The sequence below is a fragment of the Anser anser genome, assembly GCF_964211835.1.
Source record: "Anser anser genome assembly, chromosome: 8".
NCBI lineage: Eukaryota > Metazoa > Chordata > Aves > Anseriformes > Anatidae > Anser > Anser anser.
In genome coordinates, this window is record NC_139728.1 from 15198938 (window position 1) to 15218525 (window position 19588).

The following is a 19588-nucleotide window of genomic DNA, read 5'->3' on the forward strand; positions in this document are numbered from 1 at the left end:
TGAGTTGTTATCCTTACAGGTCAAGAGAGAATCTGAGGAAACTCTACCCAAGTCTTTGCTTGGGGTAGAAGCTGTAGAGATGCATTTGAATTTTGACCAGGTTTGCACACGACTGCAGAACGTAGGAAAGAAATGAGACCCCAAGGAACTCTACCAGAAACTGCCTTGGTCACTGCCTCGATAATCATCAAACGCTGTCAGTAAGCCGACCTGTTCGTTCATCTAATATTCCACCTCGTGCAGGTTTTCTCAATCACAATGCCACGTGACATTACCTCTGCCAGTTCCATCATTCAACCAAAAACAGACGCATTGCTTGTTCAACAAAACCTACCTTCCGTGAAAACCTACTGATGGGCACTGAATATATTTTTAGCCTCTAATTCTTTGTTGAGAGAGTCTTAAGTAGCTGTCCTATGACTTTTACCAGAACTGACACCAAGCAAACAGTCCAGTAACTTTCTGGGTCACCTTTTTACCCTTTTTAAATATTGAAAGTATATTGGCAAACCTTCAAACCGTTAATAACTTTCCCATTTTCCTTGGGTTTTGTTAAACACTAACACCAATGGCTCTGAGGATTTTAAAAAGGCAGTTGGTGAAATTAAAAGCAGCAGAGCTGGACTCTGAATTGTTTGGATTTGCTCTGCGTTTTTGCCTATATTCCCAGTTACATTGTATTTTGATATTAGTAAAGAGCTCTACATGAAATGCAAAAAATTGCACTTGATACATTGTGTTTAATTTTTTGCTTTGACAGTGAAGCAACTGTAATGTCACTAACTGGGATTATAAATAGTCTGTACACAGGAAGTAGCAGGCCATGGGTTGAACTGCAAGCTCTAGTATTAAGTATATTCATGCACTGGGAATTAATATTTTTTCCCAGAGTTTTGAAAAAATACAGAGCTGAAGATCTTTGTGGCAGTCTGATTAAATATGTGAAATTAGTAAAAATAATGTTTACTATGCAGTGGTCTACAAATAGGCTTTCAAAATATGCAACTACTACAAGCTGAATGTAAATGTCTATGAAATATACACTGTGTGTAAAACACAGGAGGCATTATTATGCTATAAACTCTAAATGCTGCGGATTCTTCATTGCCATCTACTGGCGTTTCAGTCACCTTATCCAAAAAGGCAATCTCCTGTCCATGACCCATTCTTTCGAGAACAACCCACTGTTCTTCATGAGTATACCCCACATGACCTGGTGCTATTTAACATGCCTGGCCAGGCTGAGCAAGCACTCACATAGTTACCAAATCTCACTATATTTTATAACCAGTCCAAGATTTCAGATTTAGCTGATTGTATAAGAGTCAGAATTTTCATAAATAAAAAAGTCAAAATTGTGAAGACCACTCAGCCCAAGAATATCTGTGTGGCTCCAAAAAAGGCCAGTCTACATAAGCATCCCCCCCAACCCAGCTAATCACTTTTAAAACAATTTTAACATTTGCATCTTTCACAAGTTTCTTGAATACTTAAAAATGATAAATCACGGACATAAATGCAACTGCTCCCCCTCTGAGACACAGTCCTTCCCAGTCATCTCGAAAGCACCTGCAGCAGAGAGTATGCTCATTTCTGTTCTTTTTTTTTTTCCCCAGCAGATGAATCAAAGGCTGAAATTTCTATTTTTCTTAAATCAGGCCAAACATGCTCATAAACAGTAGTCACAAGATTCTAAAGTTTCACATATAAAATCTTGCACTAGAACTATAATAAGACACACTTAATTGACAGAAAATCTCTTGTATTATTAAAACACACAAACACTTCCATAATGCTGGGTATTGTGATAAAAATAACTGCAAGAAACAGTTACTCAACTCCTTACAGAAGCAATTTTGGATTTATGTCTTGTGTTAACTTAGCTTATATATTTTTCAGCACAGAGTATTTGTTTTTATAAATCAGCTTAGCTTTCACTGACCTCCAAATAAGTGCATCCACAGACCTTGAGAGGGATATGAAAAGGGTATTTTCACTTTAAGAATGACTTGAAAACAAGATATCCATAGGAAAAGCAAGGCATTGCCAACTTTTTTATTTCATTAACTTCTCTAATTATCTTTTCTACTTCACTACAGCATTATTGTAACAATTGCAAAGGATCAGACTCTTAACAGAGGTTGCATTAGATCTATGTTCATGAATGCACAAGGCTTACCTGTGCTACTTGCTCTAGAAAGCAGGGATTATCTCATGACTGTTTCCCTAGCAAGCAGAAAAGGAATGCATAAATTCAGCTTAGCTCCAGATGGGCATGTTTTGCATCAAAAACCAAACACTGTATATGGCTAAAGTTGAGGCATAGCCTTCATAAAGTACTCAATGACTGGCTGATCTGGAATATCTCAATTTTGTGGATGCCTCTACAGAAACAGCTTGAAAGACACTAAAGCTGTCTGAAACAGAGCAAGCCAACGAGCAATCTGCTTATGCGTGTTGCCTAGGCTGAATATACCCCGCTGAGAAAGGACTTCAGTTTCTAGTGCTGCCTTCTGACATTTTACAAAATAAGATGTGTTGATGCTGTATAGTTTTTGGATTCATGAGCTCACTTGTGGGTTTTGTACATCTGCTCCCATGTACAATGTCTTCTTTTCTTACATAAATACTATTAAAAAAAAAGAGCAGGGAAATTGTTAATAAGGAAATGATGGATGGCCATAGACAAAGCTGCTTGTACCAGTAGGCTGGTGGTCTGCTGCACTGGGTAGAGTATTATTTTCTTGAATGCTGAGTGTATACACTTAATAATCCAAAGGCAAACCTTACTGTGCAAGAGCCTGCTATATAGCAGCAGCAAGGCACATGTTTCCACACATCTAATTCACTTTTCTTTACAAGTAGTTTTATCTATGACATACTCTTGTGTTCTGAACACAGCTTTCTCAATTTCTGCTTTCATACACACTCCACATATTGAAATCAGAAACTGATAAAGCCAGGAGCTTTAGTACATACAAAGCTTAGGGTTTCTTTTAATCAAAGGAGCAAAAGACTGCTTAATACTAGATGGAAGCATAAAGGAGAAGGAACACGGATGATAAACATGTCTTGCAGGCCAGATGTATGGTAAACTACAAGTTGCTTAGCTGAGGTTGAGTTAGATCTTGCAAAATAAAACAAAAATAGAAAGTTAAAAGTTTTAAAATAAAAATCCATAAAAATAAACACATTATAATATTTGTTAGAGGAAATACAAACCTGTTCTATCACTGCTTCTTAACCAGTGGTCCAGTGATCCCCAGGATATCAGCAATTAGTCTCAAAGCAACTACACAGGAAAACAACCTATCAAGCACATTCCTACATTGTAAGCAAACAAACAAGTAAAAGGGAGGTAAAGAGGGGAACAAATGGAACCACTGATGTTAATTGTTAGCTGATCGTAAATGCAAAAAACCTGCATGAACTGCATTCATGTTTGTTTTTTGTTGCCTGTTTCCCCCAAAAGTCTAAGCAGTTCATTTTAAAATTGTGAGAGTTTCTTTCTACTGTGTAACAAGAATGGAATTGAGGTTATGTTATAGAGGTATAGCCCCCAAACATAAATGAATATTTTGCCTCAGTTAGCAATAAAGATATTGAATGTATTAATCTGAAACAAGATGTCTATGAACTGATAATGTGATGCAATGAACAAATAAAAAAGCAAACCCAACCTTTGGCACATCAAAAGCTTCCCATTAAAACCATGCAAGCACTAGTACCGTTGTACTGACACTGTGAGACTTCATTTGTGTATAATTTTATCATCTAAACTCACAAAACATGAAAGCAAGTGCAGAAGGCAACTTCAAGAAAGATCACAAAAGGAGTCAGCTTATTTACATTGGAAAAATTAGTAGGGAGCCAACCAGCTGGTCCCAGTTTAATATGAGGGGGTACTAAACGTGACTCTAAGATGGTCATTCAATGGACTTCTTAGCTCTGCAGATAATCTATGGCATAATGTTTCAAAAGCTTATGTTCCAACTTGTAAGACATAATTGATCTGAAGTCCACAGCTTGCTCTAGCATATTGCCAGATGCAGAAATACTGGACTGAAGGATAAAAAAAATTCTTTAGCATACAGAACAATAAGAGTACCAACAGGTACTGAAGGGTGTTAAAAAAAGATCCATCTAAAAAGAGTCTTGGCAAGGCCATGGTATGTTTCTGCCTAAAACAGCAGTGGACATTTGATTTCTTTGTGAATCAGCAGTTACGGCTACCAAAACATCCATGCTTCAGAATCATCCCTTGTGAAGTTCCTTTCAAAAGGGACCTATACACCTTGAACAAGAGATGTGTCAGGTCTCACATCATGGAAACATGGACTGGAAGGAAAGGCATGCAAACAACTGAAAACTGTAGACTCCAACCATTTCAGCAAAAGAAGAATTTTTACAGCATAGTTGTAAATAGCATGCCAATGTACCTGAGAGACCAGAAGGAGGAATCCTCCCACTCACTCAGAATCAGTATTAGGAGACCACATTCAGATGAGAAAGCTTTCCTTGCACAGACACTGTGACATTTAAAAAAAAAAAAAAAAAGAGTTGATTTTTCCCCCTTCATTCTCCTTTGCTAGGTTCTGCCAGTTACAACATTTAAGGCATTTTCAACTTTAAAGCAAGAAGCATGAACTCTTCTCACTATGAGTTTATCAGCTTAAACACAAAGGGCACAGAGTAAAACAGCATCCCCTGGTTTGAAAGAAAGGATATCTTTTTATTCTCAAGAGATTTCAGTAGAAAAAAAAATTATGCCAGGGATTACCTGAAAAAATTAAATATCCTGGCAAGAGCAATGCCCTGCCATATGACTTAAGCATCACTGGGATTAGATATTAAGTATGAATAATTGCAACCATACAACTTTCCTCTTTATCTCCCTTATGCAACACAAATCTAAATAAATCTGAAAACAGTGACTCATACCCATCTACTGTGCACTAAACCTGATGGTATGTAACCCCATTGTTCAGACTTTAATAATTCCATTCAGAGCTACCTTTTGTTCCTCTGCTTTGTCAGTCAACCCACTTTAATACCCATAGAGGCTGTTAAATCTATAAAGCTTCTGAATTTTTGCAGGGCTCATCTTGTTACAAAAGCTTATTACACAACATAGCAGTTCTTTTCATGGTGCACACTGATTAAGAGTGGATACACTGCTGCTCTGTCAAAGCAGGAGCACCACACTGCTCTAGCCAAAGGATGTGTTTAAGGTAACAAGGTACGTGGTCACCGGCCCCGCTGCTACTCGCATGTTCCGCTGTAGTCAGCCTCTGCATATCATGTACTTCTGTAATTTTGGTTGCTTTGCCTTTCTCTGCAAAGCAAAGCATATGATTTAATGTTAACGTTCTCAATCGACATAGACATTTTTTTGGTGGGGACAGGCCTAAAAACTGATCCAGCGCTGTAAAAACAAGTGGCCTTTTCTGTTAAAATAAAAATTTATTTTGCAAAGCAGTTCCCAGGACAGGCTACAGGACAATGGCTGCAATTCCAGATTTCTGCATACTGTTCTCAGCCCCAGACCTTGAGCAAGATATTTAGCCCCTTCATGTCCCAGGTTCTTTATTGCTTTGCTGAGGATAACAAAAGAAACTTAAAATTTTAATTAGTATTTTCAAGGTATCTCAAAAACCAAGTCTACATCTCTGAGTAAATGGCAATGAAGCAATTCAACAATGAGTTTCCAGTTGTCATATTCCCTTGAACAGAACCCATGGCATATGAGAGGTCGAAACTACTGGGTTTGTTCAGCTCCAGGAGGAGAAGTCTAAGGGCAGATGCCTACAACCACCTTACGAAAAAGTGTGGAGGAGACAGATCCAGCCTTGGAAGTGCACTGTGAAACTGCAAGAGGCAACAGACACAAGTTGGAATGTGGGAAATCCCAGTCACATGCAAACAAAATCTTTTTCACAGTGAAGTCACTTTTTCACAAAATGGCACAGGCCCAGAGTGTGTGAAAGCCCCTTTACTGGAGACAATCACACCTGGGCTGGATGAGGCCTCAAGCAAGCAGATCTAATTTGACCCAGATCTAATTGGATCTGCTTCAAGCAGAAGGTTGGATCTAGATGGCTTCCAGAGGTCCCTTCCAGTCTAAACTGTTCTGTGATACAATTATTCTGTGATGACAATTATTTCTTTATTCTTAGACTAATATTCCAGGAACCAAAAGAGAAGGAAAAGGTATCTTCTGCCAACAGAAAATCTCTCTCCTTTCCCCAAGCCTTTTTCCTGTATTTTTGCCAAATTCCAAACTCTTAACCTTCTCCAGAAACACCCCCAAGGTAACTTCAACTATTTTACTCTGTGATTAATTCTTAACTTTGGAATAGCATAATTTTATTTTCCCATTTCATCTCATCAGGTGGCACTCCAAATATAAAGTTTAGAGGGAACCCAGACCTTTTTTTTTTTTTTTTTTTTCCCCCCAATGAGCCCAAATGAAAACCATAGGCTCAAAGATGTTCATACTCTGGTGATAACCAAATGTAGTACAAATATTTCATAGCTGGGCTATTCTGTGTCCTTACATTGGATTTATGCTAATTTCTGGTAAGTCCCAACTCACCCACTATTACTGTATGCATTGTGGGCGTTATTTTCCAGTAGAGATGTTTTAGTTACCTTTTGAACCTGGTTAAACAACAACAAAAATAATCAAGACTCAGTTCATTAAACATAAGAGAAGACAGACTTGTTCATTAGCTTGGATCAAAGCATACTGTTCATTTAATTTTCTAACAGTTTCACTGCTTTCCAATGAGGCATTTACATTAAAATAACCTCTATTGTCTCCCCCTTTCTAGAAGTTTTATCTATTACATAACCTACTTCATTTAGAGATCTCAAAGCACATTTTATTCATGAAAATATTGAACAAAAAAGCAGTCAAAGAACTTGCCAAAGTCACAATCTGCAGTTCATTGTTAAAACAGAGCTTCATACATCCAATTCCCTGCTACTCAGCCCACTCATCTTATACAAGTACCCACCTCAACCGTCAGGGAAAACTTTTGGATGGCTGTTGTTAACCAGATGTGGAAGGGGAATGGAATATGAGCAAATTTGCTCAATTTGCAAGGCGTCATGCAGCTTTCCAGACTGCAATCTCAGAAAATGTTAGTATTATTCCAACAGCAGAGCAACTTTGCTCCTGCACGTGCTCCTCCAGAAGTGTTCTTGCCATCTCTTCTTGTGTGCAGGTAGAACATTTCCACAAACTGTCCCCAGGCAGGCATCCTTTCACAGCCTGCCTATGCCACTCCAGCTGCTAAGGTCAAAATTTCTCTTTTACAACAGTAAAGTGTACTGTACACTGAAAAATACTATATAGAGATAAATATTGTAAAGTAGTAGATAGTTCTTGCTTAAACAAGAGAAACTCAGTGAAATTCAAATGACTGTGAAAATAAAGAGCCCATCACCAGCAGCTAGTAAAGACAGTTAGATTATCTGCACTTCTGTATTCACAGCAGCATTATGAGTATCAGGGAAGAGATAGAACTGGGACTATTCCCAACAGTTCACTAAATCCTTTTCATTCCAAAACAAGATACATTTCTCATGCATATCTCCATCATGAGCTCTGTATACAGAAAGGACACAGCTCTGCTTTCCATGATCATCAACGTGCCTACTATATTTTTTTTCTTTCCATTTGTGCCAGGTCACTGAAACAAGACAAAAAACGTTGACGACAAAGACTGGGGGACTCAATAGAGAGATCTCTCTTCGATTTCTGTGCTTCTCTGTCCTTGCAAGCTCATTCTGCAGTTAGAGCTACTTTGCCTGAGGTTGGAGGATATTTGAATAACTTAATTAGTTTTATAGAAAGATGGTCTCACAACACGGTGATGCAGTTTTACTACTTTTTTTTTTTTTTTTTTAGCTTTTAATTACATCAGAGCTTCATTTAAAAGGTACTAGCTTGATGGCTCCAGATGATAAAGCTGTCAATTGATGCAGCAGGGCAAGCTTAAACAAAGACTTTCTCCACACTGGTGCTACAGTACATCCACCCTGAGATGAATGAACCAGGCATGGCTTTAATGAAGCAGAATGAGGAATGGAGGGAGAGGAGAGAAAAAAAGGGGTCTTCGAATAAAACTGGCCGCCTCAGCACTAAGTTTTCAACCATCTTTCTCTATCTGGCCATCTTTTCCAGAAGACCCAGAAGAATGGTTATGGTGCACACCCACAGCACTTGTCTTGAGAAAATGGAGTCTCTCTAGTGGATGCAGGAAGCACCCACCCTTCTAGAGAACTTGAGTCACACCACAGCACAGAGTGAACTTCTAATCACATGAGACAGCCCATAGTTCTCCCCATTTAGAGTGGGTCTGTATCCACCTCCAGAGCCACACTCCCCCTTTCACCAAGGTGGAATGATTAGTGTTGTGATGCCTCACGTACACAATGTGCCATGAATACTAACAAGAGTGCCAAAAACTGGTCAACTGATGGGCGAGTTTCTCAGCACGAGAAACATCTTCATAGCGTTTGCCGGTCCTTATGCACTGCTGACTTCAACAAGTCTAACAATGATGGAAGGTCTCTTTCTAAAAACCTCCTACCTACCTCTCAAGCGGGGCCTCCTCTCACTGCCCTCACAGATTTAACTAACCTTGTTGTTCTTTCAAAGCCCTCAAAATTTCATTTTCTATTGCATCTCTCAGTTTAAAGCTCCTGTACACGATGCACCAGCTTGCTTGCAAGCTGAACTGATCACTGTCAGGTTAGCAGAGACCCTGGCAGTCAAACATACTGCTTTCTTTCCTCCCCTAATCACATCTCCCCTAATCACACTTCTAGAAAAACTCTATGGTCTTGTTAAATTTTCTTGAACAATGAACAAATCAAGATATAAGGAATTGAGGGTTAAACTCATATCTGCTATGAAGGACAGAGACAAAGCCTTTCTCTTGCTCTTTGGGAAGTAACACCAACACTGAGCAGAACCCAGGGCCCAGCGCTCAGGAAGAGCAATGTGGTGTGGGGCTACAAGAGCTTTTCCACTTGCAGGAAGACACCTAGAACAAAGTTTCTGAATAAACATTTTGGAAAGGTACAGGAAGCAGAGGCAGGGCAACCACATCAGTCCTAACAGAAGTTGGCCACACTGTTTCATCTGAGAAACTTCAAACTTCAATAGCTCGAAGACAAAATGACAGTTAGTCATCACAACTCTGAATTTAACTTTTGCATTAAAAATGAGAATACTTGCTTATGAAAAGCTGCACTTACACCACTGGGAGGAAACAAGAGGGAAACCTGGCTGCTGTCACTCCCTTTCTTCCTCAAGTGAGAAGGTTTTAACAGGAGGAAGCGTTCCTGTCAAAACAGGGAAATAGGTCAGTCTTCAATCCTATTAGAAAACCTGTTTCTTTTAGGAGCCAATATTAAAACCAGGCAAGTCCTACCACTCCTCCTACAATCCCCATATTCAGTGATGAACTTATCCAATTAAACAAGTTAGAAATATCTTCCTGACTCCACCTAGGAATGAGATTTGAAGCAGAAGAATATACAGCTTTTCGTTCCTTCCCAGCTAACTGCAAAGTAAGCTCAGAAATCGTTTCCTGCCACGAAGAAAACAATATGTTGGCAGCATGTATGACTGTGTGTGTTGGTGCACTGTATGAAGATCCATTGTTTGGCATGTCAGTATGTTTGTGTACATAAATATTAATGAAATAAAGGCCAAACAGGAACTGAACTCTCTCTGGGAACTGCTCCTTCATGGCATACCCAGGGAAGCAGGGAATGAAACGTTCAGCAACTGTGCAAAAACTGCCGAAAAACAAACACCGCTATCTTCTATTGTGGCTACCTTCGGCATAAAAATAACTCTGAGAAACTAAACAAGCATGTTTATGTTCCTCTCGAGTGAGGTTTCTTGTTGTTTTTGTTTTGTTTTAAACTAATTTGATTTAAATAACAGGAACAGTCCAAAAATTATTCTTATTGAGAAACTTACAAAGGAAAATTGCGTATCAATGCCGAGCAAATTCTCTAGTACAATTTACGCTTTTTAGAAAGTATTTGGGAAATATATAAAGCAACCATATAAGCTTTTTGTACTGCAGAAGAAACCTAGTCTTCTAATGACTTTCTTAAGGAGAAACAACACATATCAACAGACAGTATTTACAGGGGAAAACTATTTGTTCTGCTGTATAATAAGACAGATCAAAATACCACTTTAAGACTACGTTAATTTTTATTTATTATCATTTGTAATTTGTTTTAAACAGTTCTTGGAGCTCCAAAATGACAGGATTTTTACCACTCTGATGACAGCTATGCCAAACTCCTCCACTTTGTGCTGGTATATCATTTACACCCATTTCCTATCTTCAGCCTATATCTGTCCTAGAAACAGTGGTACAACTGTTGCATGCATAAACATAACTGATCTGTTCTCAGGCACTCTCTGGTACTAACAGCTAAGAAAACACAGGAGCGCATATACTTGCCTTTGGTGTCCAGGTCTGTCTTGGGCACTAGGTCTTCTCTCAAACATATTATGCTGCAAAGGCAACAGCTGTATGAAAACACAAAGATTATTTAGAAAGGACTTCATTTCCCATACCTCAAACAGGAAAAATATGTGCTTTCTAGGGATTGAAAGTCATTTATAAGAAAAGCTTCCTGAAGGGGAAATGTTTTTTGTTCTGTTTGTTTTATTTCTAAAGTGTTTATCAAAATGATTAAGTTCCAAGGTTCTGATTTTGAGAGAATGGCCACTTGCAGAATGGGATACCTTCCAGATACCTTTTAAAGGTATCTGGAAGAAGCCACTTTTTAAAAATCTTTCTTTAAATCTGCTGTGACTGAAAATTTTGTAACTATGACAACACTTTACCATCTATATAACAGGATCCTGTTACAGTACCCATCCGGTAAGAAAAGGATTACTTCATCAAATCTTACATTTAAAAATCCATGCAAGTTGGAAATGTGTTTATGCTGCATGATTTGAATGGAAGAACACAAGACAGCAGAAGAGCTGGCTCCTTTCTCACAGAATTGGACAGACCATCAAAATAACACCAAGGTTTTGAGATGGTTAAATGGTTAAAAATGAGCCATTACATTTATTAGATTACACCTCCCTCCTTTCGGAACCTCTTGCCAGGGAGACCCATGTCTGCCAACAGTTTAATTCAAAGCTCTGGTTTCAAAGAGCTGATAGGCAACACCTAAAGTAACAACACAGCTGAGACAGGAAAATCCCGTGCTTTAAATATTATGCTATTAACTGTTTTGTATGAAATACAGGAACCTGGACTAAGGCTTTGTCACTTTTTCTATTCCCATTTATTGCTTGAAAGATCAGGTTAATACTTATACAAAGGATTCATTAGTCAATTTTATAAGTGGATGAAAACACCCAGAACAAGGAAAGGAATTGATTATCCTTTGAAAAGAAAGTCATAGGGGGAGAAACAGAAGCAGAGAGAGGGAGAGCAAAGCACTTATAAAGGAGCAATCCAGTGACCTTTTGCGTTAGTTCTGTGGAAATTAATTTTTTCATTTTTTTTAAAGAAAAATGAGATAGGACCTATCCAAGCAACAGGACGGCCTGTCACATATTTGACTATTAGTTCATCTCTAGTAGGAGAGCAAAAGAGTGACGATCTGTGGAAGGAAAAGATAAATAAGTCAAGAGAAAAGGGGGAAAAAAAACCCTTCAGAGAACATCACAGAGTAGTGGCAGCACTGAATCGACACCAGCATCTCCTCGGGCTTACACATCTGTCAGGATCAGCAAACAGCACTGTCTGGGGACATGCAGAAGTGAGACAGGTCAAAAACAGACTGATGGAAGAGTCAATCTTGATGGCTTGACAATTTTCCCAGCCAACTGCTTCAAGACTCTCAGTCCAAACTCACCTGAAAATTTAAGCCAAACTGAACTTCAAAATTTAACCACTGATTCTGTCTCAAACGTGTAGGTTGAAAAAGCATTACATTTCTACTCGTCGAGCCCCTTTGAGTCAGAGTCTTGTCAGATGGTACACACTGCAACCCCCTTTTTTACTGAAATTATTAGAAATGTATTTCATTCAGTTTAACAAAAGAAGTTTAGTTCCAATCCTTAATTAAGCACATCTTTGGTGCAGCTTGATGACTCAGAAATATTTTTGATTCCCAAAACTTTAGAAAGAGAATATCCTCCATGTATAAAGTTACCCCTATCTGCTGTTCTTTGCAAAATGAGGGAGGTGGGGGAGAAGAATAAAAACATTGCTTGACCTGTGACCACTTTTGGATAAAACTTTCTGACACAAAAATCTTATGTCTAAAGACATGATCTCCACTGCTCTCTGGCACAGGCACTGCTGAGTTAGTGCTGTAGGAGCGGAAATGATGCAGAATTGCTTCCAGGGTGGACTGAGGACACTATTGATACATTTTGAGTTCCATATATGTTCTTGAATTAAAAATAAATAAATAAATAACGCAGGCTTCTCAAAATGTCCTAGTATAATGAATCCTGTCAGCTTTGTGGGATACTGCATTTGCAATGATATTTAAAAATAATGCATTGGTGCCACAACATTGGCTTCTCTGGTTTTCTCCTTGAAAAGCAATGAAATATTGCCCTTCCTTTAGTAGAACGGGAGGAGTACTCCTCCTGTCTCTTGGCTACCTCTTCTTTTCTCCAGCTGTATATCATAAGCATTTTACATACTTGGTTACACTCTTGTCATTCAGTGAAATGGAAACATCAGTCTACATTATTTTCTTTAAACTCACCTCCTGATAAACAAATGTGTCAAAAAGGAGGCTTGCTTAGCATGAATTAACAGTGTTTTATATGTATTAATGTTTACCCACAGGGAATGCTTTTGTTATCTAATAATCTGAGTTGCTTTCACCTTGCCTTCTCGCTTAGCATCCCTTCCTCATTCATTCTGCTGTCCATATCATAGCTGAAGAGATGGATTTCTACCAGTAACTTTAGAAAGTAAGCAGCACTAAGAGAAGTGGAGCTTCCCACTCCTGCCCTTGAGCAATTTGCTTCAGTGTCAGAGATAAACTCTGTTTACATTCCTGAAAAGATCATGAGATTATTTAGATGATGTCTGGACAGTGCTTTGAACTTTTAAAAGAGCCACATAAAGCTAAGCATTAGGATGAATAGCCTCCCCTTCCTTTTTAATACCCTTATTTCCAAATACATACAGGCAGCCAAAACAGAGTTGAGTATGCCAGCAATTCTGGTGTAAACCCCTGGCATCACACATCAATATGCTCTTTCATGTGAAATTAAAACCTCCTCTTCAAGCATTAGTGGAAACAAAAGATGGGCACTTGAACAGTCAAAAGAAAAACAGAAAATGGGAAGAGATGTGATTGGAACAAATTGAACTGAGTTAACCTGTCTATTCAACCCTAACCAAAGGGCAGCTGGAAAAAAAAAAAAAAGGAAAAAAAAATTATCTGCTCAGCTGCTATCCATGTTAGTCATAAAATATCCCATGAGGCTTACCAACAGGTCCTGACTAATAGCACACTAATTTTGATACCCATCGTTCATTGCTACAGAGTGTCTTCCACTTAAAAATCCAATGTTAAAAGGGTTCTGCTTGCTCACCTTAACATAGGTCTGCTGGTGTGACCTTGGAGAAATCCACGTTTTCTGTATTGCCTATACAGAAAAACAGAAAGATACAACTTATATAATGAATTTTGCTATATTTAAGTCAGTGTTGATGGCAAAGAAGCTTAGAATTTCATACTAAAAGTTATTATAAAACATTATTTACTTCAGCCAGGAATGTTCACTTGTAAGTGAAGAGCACTTAAAAATGAATATTCATTTAATAGCGAATTTAAGAATAGCGATATTAAAACAAAATACACAAATTACTAATGGTTTTGATGAAATGTTGTCCTAAATTCTACACCCATACCCATGCAAATCTATTGACTTGAGTGTAGCACTGTTTCCAATTACAACCAGCTGATTTATCCCATATGTTGGCTACAGGCATGAAAACACTTTTACTTGGCTTAACAATCCACTCATTCTGCAAAGTGAAGTGCTGATAGTCCTCAGCTATAGCCTAGTTCTATAGTTGTTCCTGTTTACCCAGGAAAGATGAGGAAATTAGGCTCTGAATGTTATTTCATTGCTTCAGAGCCATCAAATCCAGTCTCTTTTTGCCACAAACAGTTTTTTTGTATAATTATTATATAATCCCTTTCATAATGCATTCAGTCCCTCTTAAAAACCTCGCTTCTCCTCCTAATTCTTCTAAGAACCTCATTACTCTGTTTAGAAGCCTCCATCCAATTTCCAGCTTATGTTTGGACAACGCATATCCTTTTGTTCTTATGTCAACATCTGCCTTCAGCTTTACAGCTCTTCCCCTGCTGATACATACCCCCCAGCTCCATTTGTAGACAGGAATGATCCCACATACTCCCACAAGTCCCTGGGAAAACACTGAAGGGCTGCTCAGCTCATTTGAACAGAAAGAACCACAAAGTAAACCCAGAAGCCCAAGAGACCAAAACAGACAAAAGCAGGAAAAGCACAATAACCGAGATTTGCTGCATGGGTACACGAGGCCTGTTGGTGCCACATGCCATGAGAGAGACAGGCACTGAGCATGATTCCCCTGACCATGGTCTGTCTTGATAATATTGAATCTGCATGAACCCCTGAAGTACTTTTCTTCCCTTTCTACCAGGGTTATGCTAGGCATAAAGAAATTCCTACTGCTGCTGCCTGTGCTTGAGAAGGGGAATCTGCAGGGCAGACAATGGCGTTGACACTCCAGCAGACCTTCAGCAGAACCACTATGGATTGCTGTGCATGTCTGCAACATCAATTATGTTCTCAAAATAGTATGACATGTCTTAGCCACATCTTCGTAACCTTCTGCCTGCTCAGCCTCTTGTGACTGAAGGTGGAAAAAAGATTAACACAGGCAGGACAAATGGCAATGTAGCTATGTGCTGGGGAGGGTGTAATTTCCCACACATTTGAAGAAAATAATCTATGGGGATTTAAAAAATTTCACAACTTTTTTTTTCCTTCATAAAATCCACAATAAAAACAGACCATATTAAGCAGAAATGAGCCTACCAGAACTTATGAATAACTTGCATTCTTCCACTGGAGCCTGGCCAGTTACCCTTGGAAAGAATTCCTGTTTACTTTGTAGTGAATGTGAGAGACACGCAGTCTGCCAGAAGCTATTACGACAGTAAAAACACAGCCAGAGGCTGTCACAAATGGGGAAATCACAGAGAAAGTTAATTTGTTAACTTCAAGGACAAAGATTAAAATAATATGCATTCGGTAAAAAGTTATTTACTTTATCACATAGAAGACAAGTTGAGTTTACATGAAAGCTATTCTAGTTCAAAGGCAACTTTCAGATACTTCAATGGTTAACTTGCTTTTCAGATTTGATTAGATTTACAAAGAAAACTTCTTTCTTTACCAAAGGTTTTGCTCTCTGTTTGGCTGAGATGAATATCTTGCCCTACACCTGCATATTTCTTCCACAAAGCCTCAGCCAGGATGGTTGCATTAGGAGCTCAGGAGATACCAGTGTCCTTGCTCAAGGCACTTCCTAAAATCTGAATAACTTGTCCTGAATTCTGAGGCCTGATTAAGAAGACAAACTCATTTCAGAGAAAAAAAAAAGTGATATGTAGCCCTTATAGTTTGCACATTTTTGTATTTTAAGGTTAGATTTACTACATTCTGATCTTTGACATGGGTGAACGCATTTTTTTAATCAGTCTCCATACTTTTGTATACAACATTTGCATTCCCCCTTTCTTGGTAAATCTTAATGTAAACCATTAGTTGAACATAAAGGCACTTTCTCATTTTCATTTGCACTCTTAATTTATCTTCTCATTTAACTTGTCTTTTATAAGCAACTTTCCTCTTCCCCCACAAACTAATCAAGGGCTCATGATCTACAGATGTTTGCTGCCTCAGATCAGTCACATGAACACCAGCTGTCATAACTTTTCTGTCTCTGAATTTTTTTTCCTATTGTCTATCTCATTCCTTAAAAGCACATTCTCTAGTCTTTGTTGTTTTGCTTTATACTTGAGACCAAGAACATGTTTAAATCCTTTCCTGAACCAGAATCCAAGAACTGGTGACCTGATAACCCCATAACAGTAGTAAAAACAGGAGACAAATATCAACTCAAAGAGACACTTGAGCATATCTGGCCTTGTCAGAAACAGGAAATACCAGGAGCCTTATTTAAAATGTTTCTAACCTAAATTTGCAGCCCCGAGAGGCTCGAATGGTTTAAATAAGGTTCAGATAAACATCCAGACTTTCTGATGATTATCCAAAATTCTTTGACAATCTGCAAGTTTTGAGGTTCACTCATTAACACTGCCTTGAATACATCCTGGAAGCAGCCTGCACCTTGAAGAGAGCAGCGATAACGCTATGCTTTTCCAAAGGCAAATACAAAAGCATTAACTAAATCATGTTGGTAGGAAGTTAGGAAACAAGTGATGCTGTAGAGATTGCCAAGTGACTCAGGAGAAATAAATCAGAGTTTATAAATATCTTCAGAGTACAAATACCAGTAATTATTCGCAGTCCCAGAAAATGTAGGATCTCTATGACAAGAAAGAAAATGCTTTGAGCACCTGCCTGTGAAAGAAATTTCTAGCAAATGGGGAAAATTTGCCTATGGAAATCCTCTCTCCTTCCCCCTCAAAGGAGATGGTTGATGGCTGTACATCTTGAAAACCAGGCAGCACACCTCAGAAGCTGGGAATAACCACTGCTGGTGATTCAATCAGCTTAGGACAGAAATAACTTATTAAAGCTGCTGTATTTATCAAGAGCTTCTGTAAACAAGGACATTCAAGAAACTAACTTTTAAATCAGAGTAAATAAAATCTCTACTCAGAAGTCAGGTAATGTTAATTTGACTTTGGGAATGAAGCTAGCTATATCAAATTAAGGCCACTTTAATTCTGACTGTGACTAACCATCCGAAGACTTACTGCAGTTTGACTAATCCACTTTAAATTCACATCTTTAGTTAATTCAGATTATTGCTTGAGAGTTCCTGCAAAGGCAAGTCCTAAATCTCAGCAATGTTAATTGACCAAAGGAAGGGAGTCCTTTCATTACAGCTGTCTTTCTCCATTTTTTTTATAACACCTTAACCTTGGAGTCTGTTCAACTTAGTGCATTAAAGCAGCAAAGAAAGATTTTAGGTTGCAATGGGCAAAAAAAAATGTTGTTGTTTTTGGTAAAGTTGCTCAAAACAATATAAAGAGAAAGTATTTTCAGATGCTGTTGGTACACACATCTCATTGAAGGATCTGTGCAGAGTTGAGGGTACATACAAATGGACCAATTCTGATCTGTAATGAGAGAGTGAAGGAAAATTTAATATCTTCTGCCCCTTCTGCAGCTTCTTACTGAAAAACAAAAACAAAGAAAACAAAACAAACTGATTTCCAGTCTCAGCAACTGATTTATGTAATTATTTTTATTTTTTTGTCTTTAGAGGGCAGACGTCTAGGTACTCATACAAACTCAAGTCTTCTTGGGTTAACTCTATTAGCAAGGGATCCCAACCTTGTCTCCAAGAACCTTCTTGTCTCTTCCAGCTTACCAGCACTCATAAACCTCACATTCTACCCACAAAACCATAGATATACCAACATATCTATTTATTCCCACTTTTTTCATGTACTTCAAATAAGGCCTTTGGCACTTTCCAGATACTTTGTAGAAGCCCAGATTGTCAAACCTGAAACAAAATAGTTCAACCCTGGAGCACCTATTGCCAGCTAATCCTTTTAATGAGCTAAAAGCAATCAGCAGCTCTGCCTCATTAAAACCTCAAGAACAGCGTATCTCACCAAACCTTTGTCAATTTTTCCCCAGTTACAGTAATTGGTCTCCTAGGGGATACTGAATTTACCTTCGCACCTTGCTTGCTTGTCCTTGCAGGCGTGACAGCATTACCATTAAATCGTGAACACAGCCAGCTGCTGCAAAAAGGCTGATACTCTCTTTCCTTCTGCTGTGCTTTCTCTCCCATGCTGGACTCTCATAGGGTCACTCAAAATATGCAAACTATCCATCACAAAGCATTACCTTTCCTATCTCCCAGATCAATGACCACCCTTAAACAAACCTAATTGCTGATCATGCCCAGCATCACTTTAGGGAAGAAAAAAAAAAAAAAAAAACTATATATAGTCCTCATAAGTCTGGATTTTTTATGCCAGCCCTTCTGGATTTAATATTTTCCTGATAGATGACTGAGAGAAACAACACGCTATTTATAGAAAAACTCTTACAGGATTTTAACAGGCTCTTACGCAAAGCCATTGTTTTGCTTTCTTATTTGTTATCCCTATGGAGCTATAAACCCCTGCTTTAAATTATCAGCTCATATCTATTCATATGCAGCAATGACTTTCAAGACACCACAGGCTGGCTGCTAGTGCCAAAACAATTTAAGGACATTTACTACCATTTGGAATATTTTTACTTCAAAGGAAAGGATTAATGAATATTATGGAAATGATTCTCAATCTCTGCATTTCCACTGTTTTTCTCCCAGACACCACATAATGACTTGTTAAACTACGTGTTAGTTTTACTGCAGAAAAGACATTTTTAGTGCAATGCAGCTCAGTCAATACAATCTTCCAGATGTACATACTGCTTCCACTGTGAAACCTTTTTTGAAGTGCCAGTCCAACACCCCCGGCACTTGGACCTACTGTCCTGGACACTGAGGTATTAAAAACCCCCCTGGTGTTTCCCCATACCCAATAAATATAAATCAACTCTAACATGAGGTGCAACTACTGGCACTTAATTGGCACTGCTTGAGGAAAACATTTGCACAGACTTTACTCACTTCCAGCCTCTCTTGAGCTGAAGATCTACCATGAATCCATTGTGTCAACAGTTTTATATAACCATGGAGATGGTAGAAAACAGAGAGAAAACAAAATGAGTGTACAATGATAATACATCTAAACACATGAAAGAAAGACAATTTAATTTGTCAGGTCAGCAATAACATCAACAACATGCAAATTTATCTTATTTGAGTTCTTAAGAGTACCTTGAAGTTTCATGCCACATCATCTATACTGATTCTACCTACTCTATCTAAATTGACTCCATCTTGACCTACTTTACCAAAACTTTTGTTTAGAGACATGAAACTTGTCAAATCCCAATTACCTGCAGTCTTGTCACGCTCAAGAGTAATCAAACAATGGCACAAGTTGCCTGAAAAGATTTTGGAGTCTCCATGCATGGAGATATTCAGAACTCGACTGAGCTTTATCTAAGCTGGCCTTGCTTTGACCAGATGACCTCCAGAGACTGCTTCCAATCTAATTTTCATAAGACCATTCAGGTTGGAAAGGACTTCAGGATGTCTCTGGTTCCAAGCTTCTGTTCTGTGCTGGGTTACTCTGAGATCAGACCAGACTGCTCAGGGCTTCATCCCATAGGGTCTTGAAGATATGAAAGGATGAAGACTGCACAGTCTCCCAGGTTTCATTGTCCTCA

At 38.5% G+C, this 19588-nt stretch overlaps 1 protein-coding gene across 3 annotated transcripts in view; it reads right to left on the reverse strand.

The window, feature by feature from the left end:
* The window catches only part of HMCN1 (hemicentin 1), a 246882-nt gene that overhangs the window by 214305 nt on the left and 12989 nt on the right, over positions 1-19588 (reverse strand). For 2 of the 3 annotated variants that reach the window (XM_083847058.1, XM_083847056.1), the window contains exons 2-4: positions 13631-13684; positions 10503-10570; positions 9271-9357 (exon numbers count right to left, since the gene is read on the reverse strand). The gene's annotated coding sequence lies outside the window, so the exon portion shown is untranslated. Of the gene's footprint in view, positions 1-9270; positions 9358-10502; positions 10571-11780; positions 11890-13630; positions 13685-19588 lie in introns of those variants that run through there. The other variant, XM_083847057.1, reaches the window with a different exon arrangement.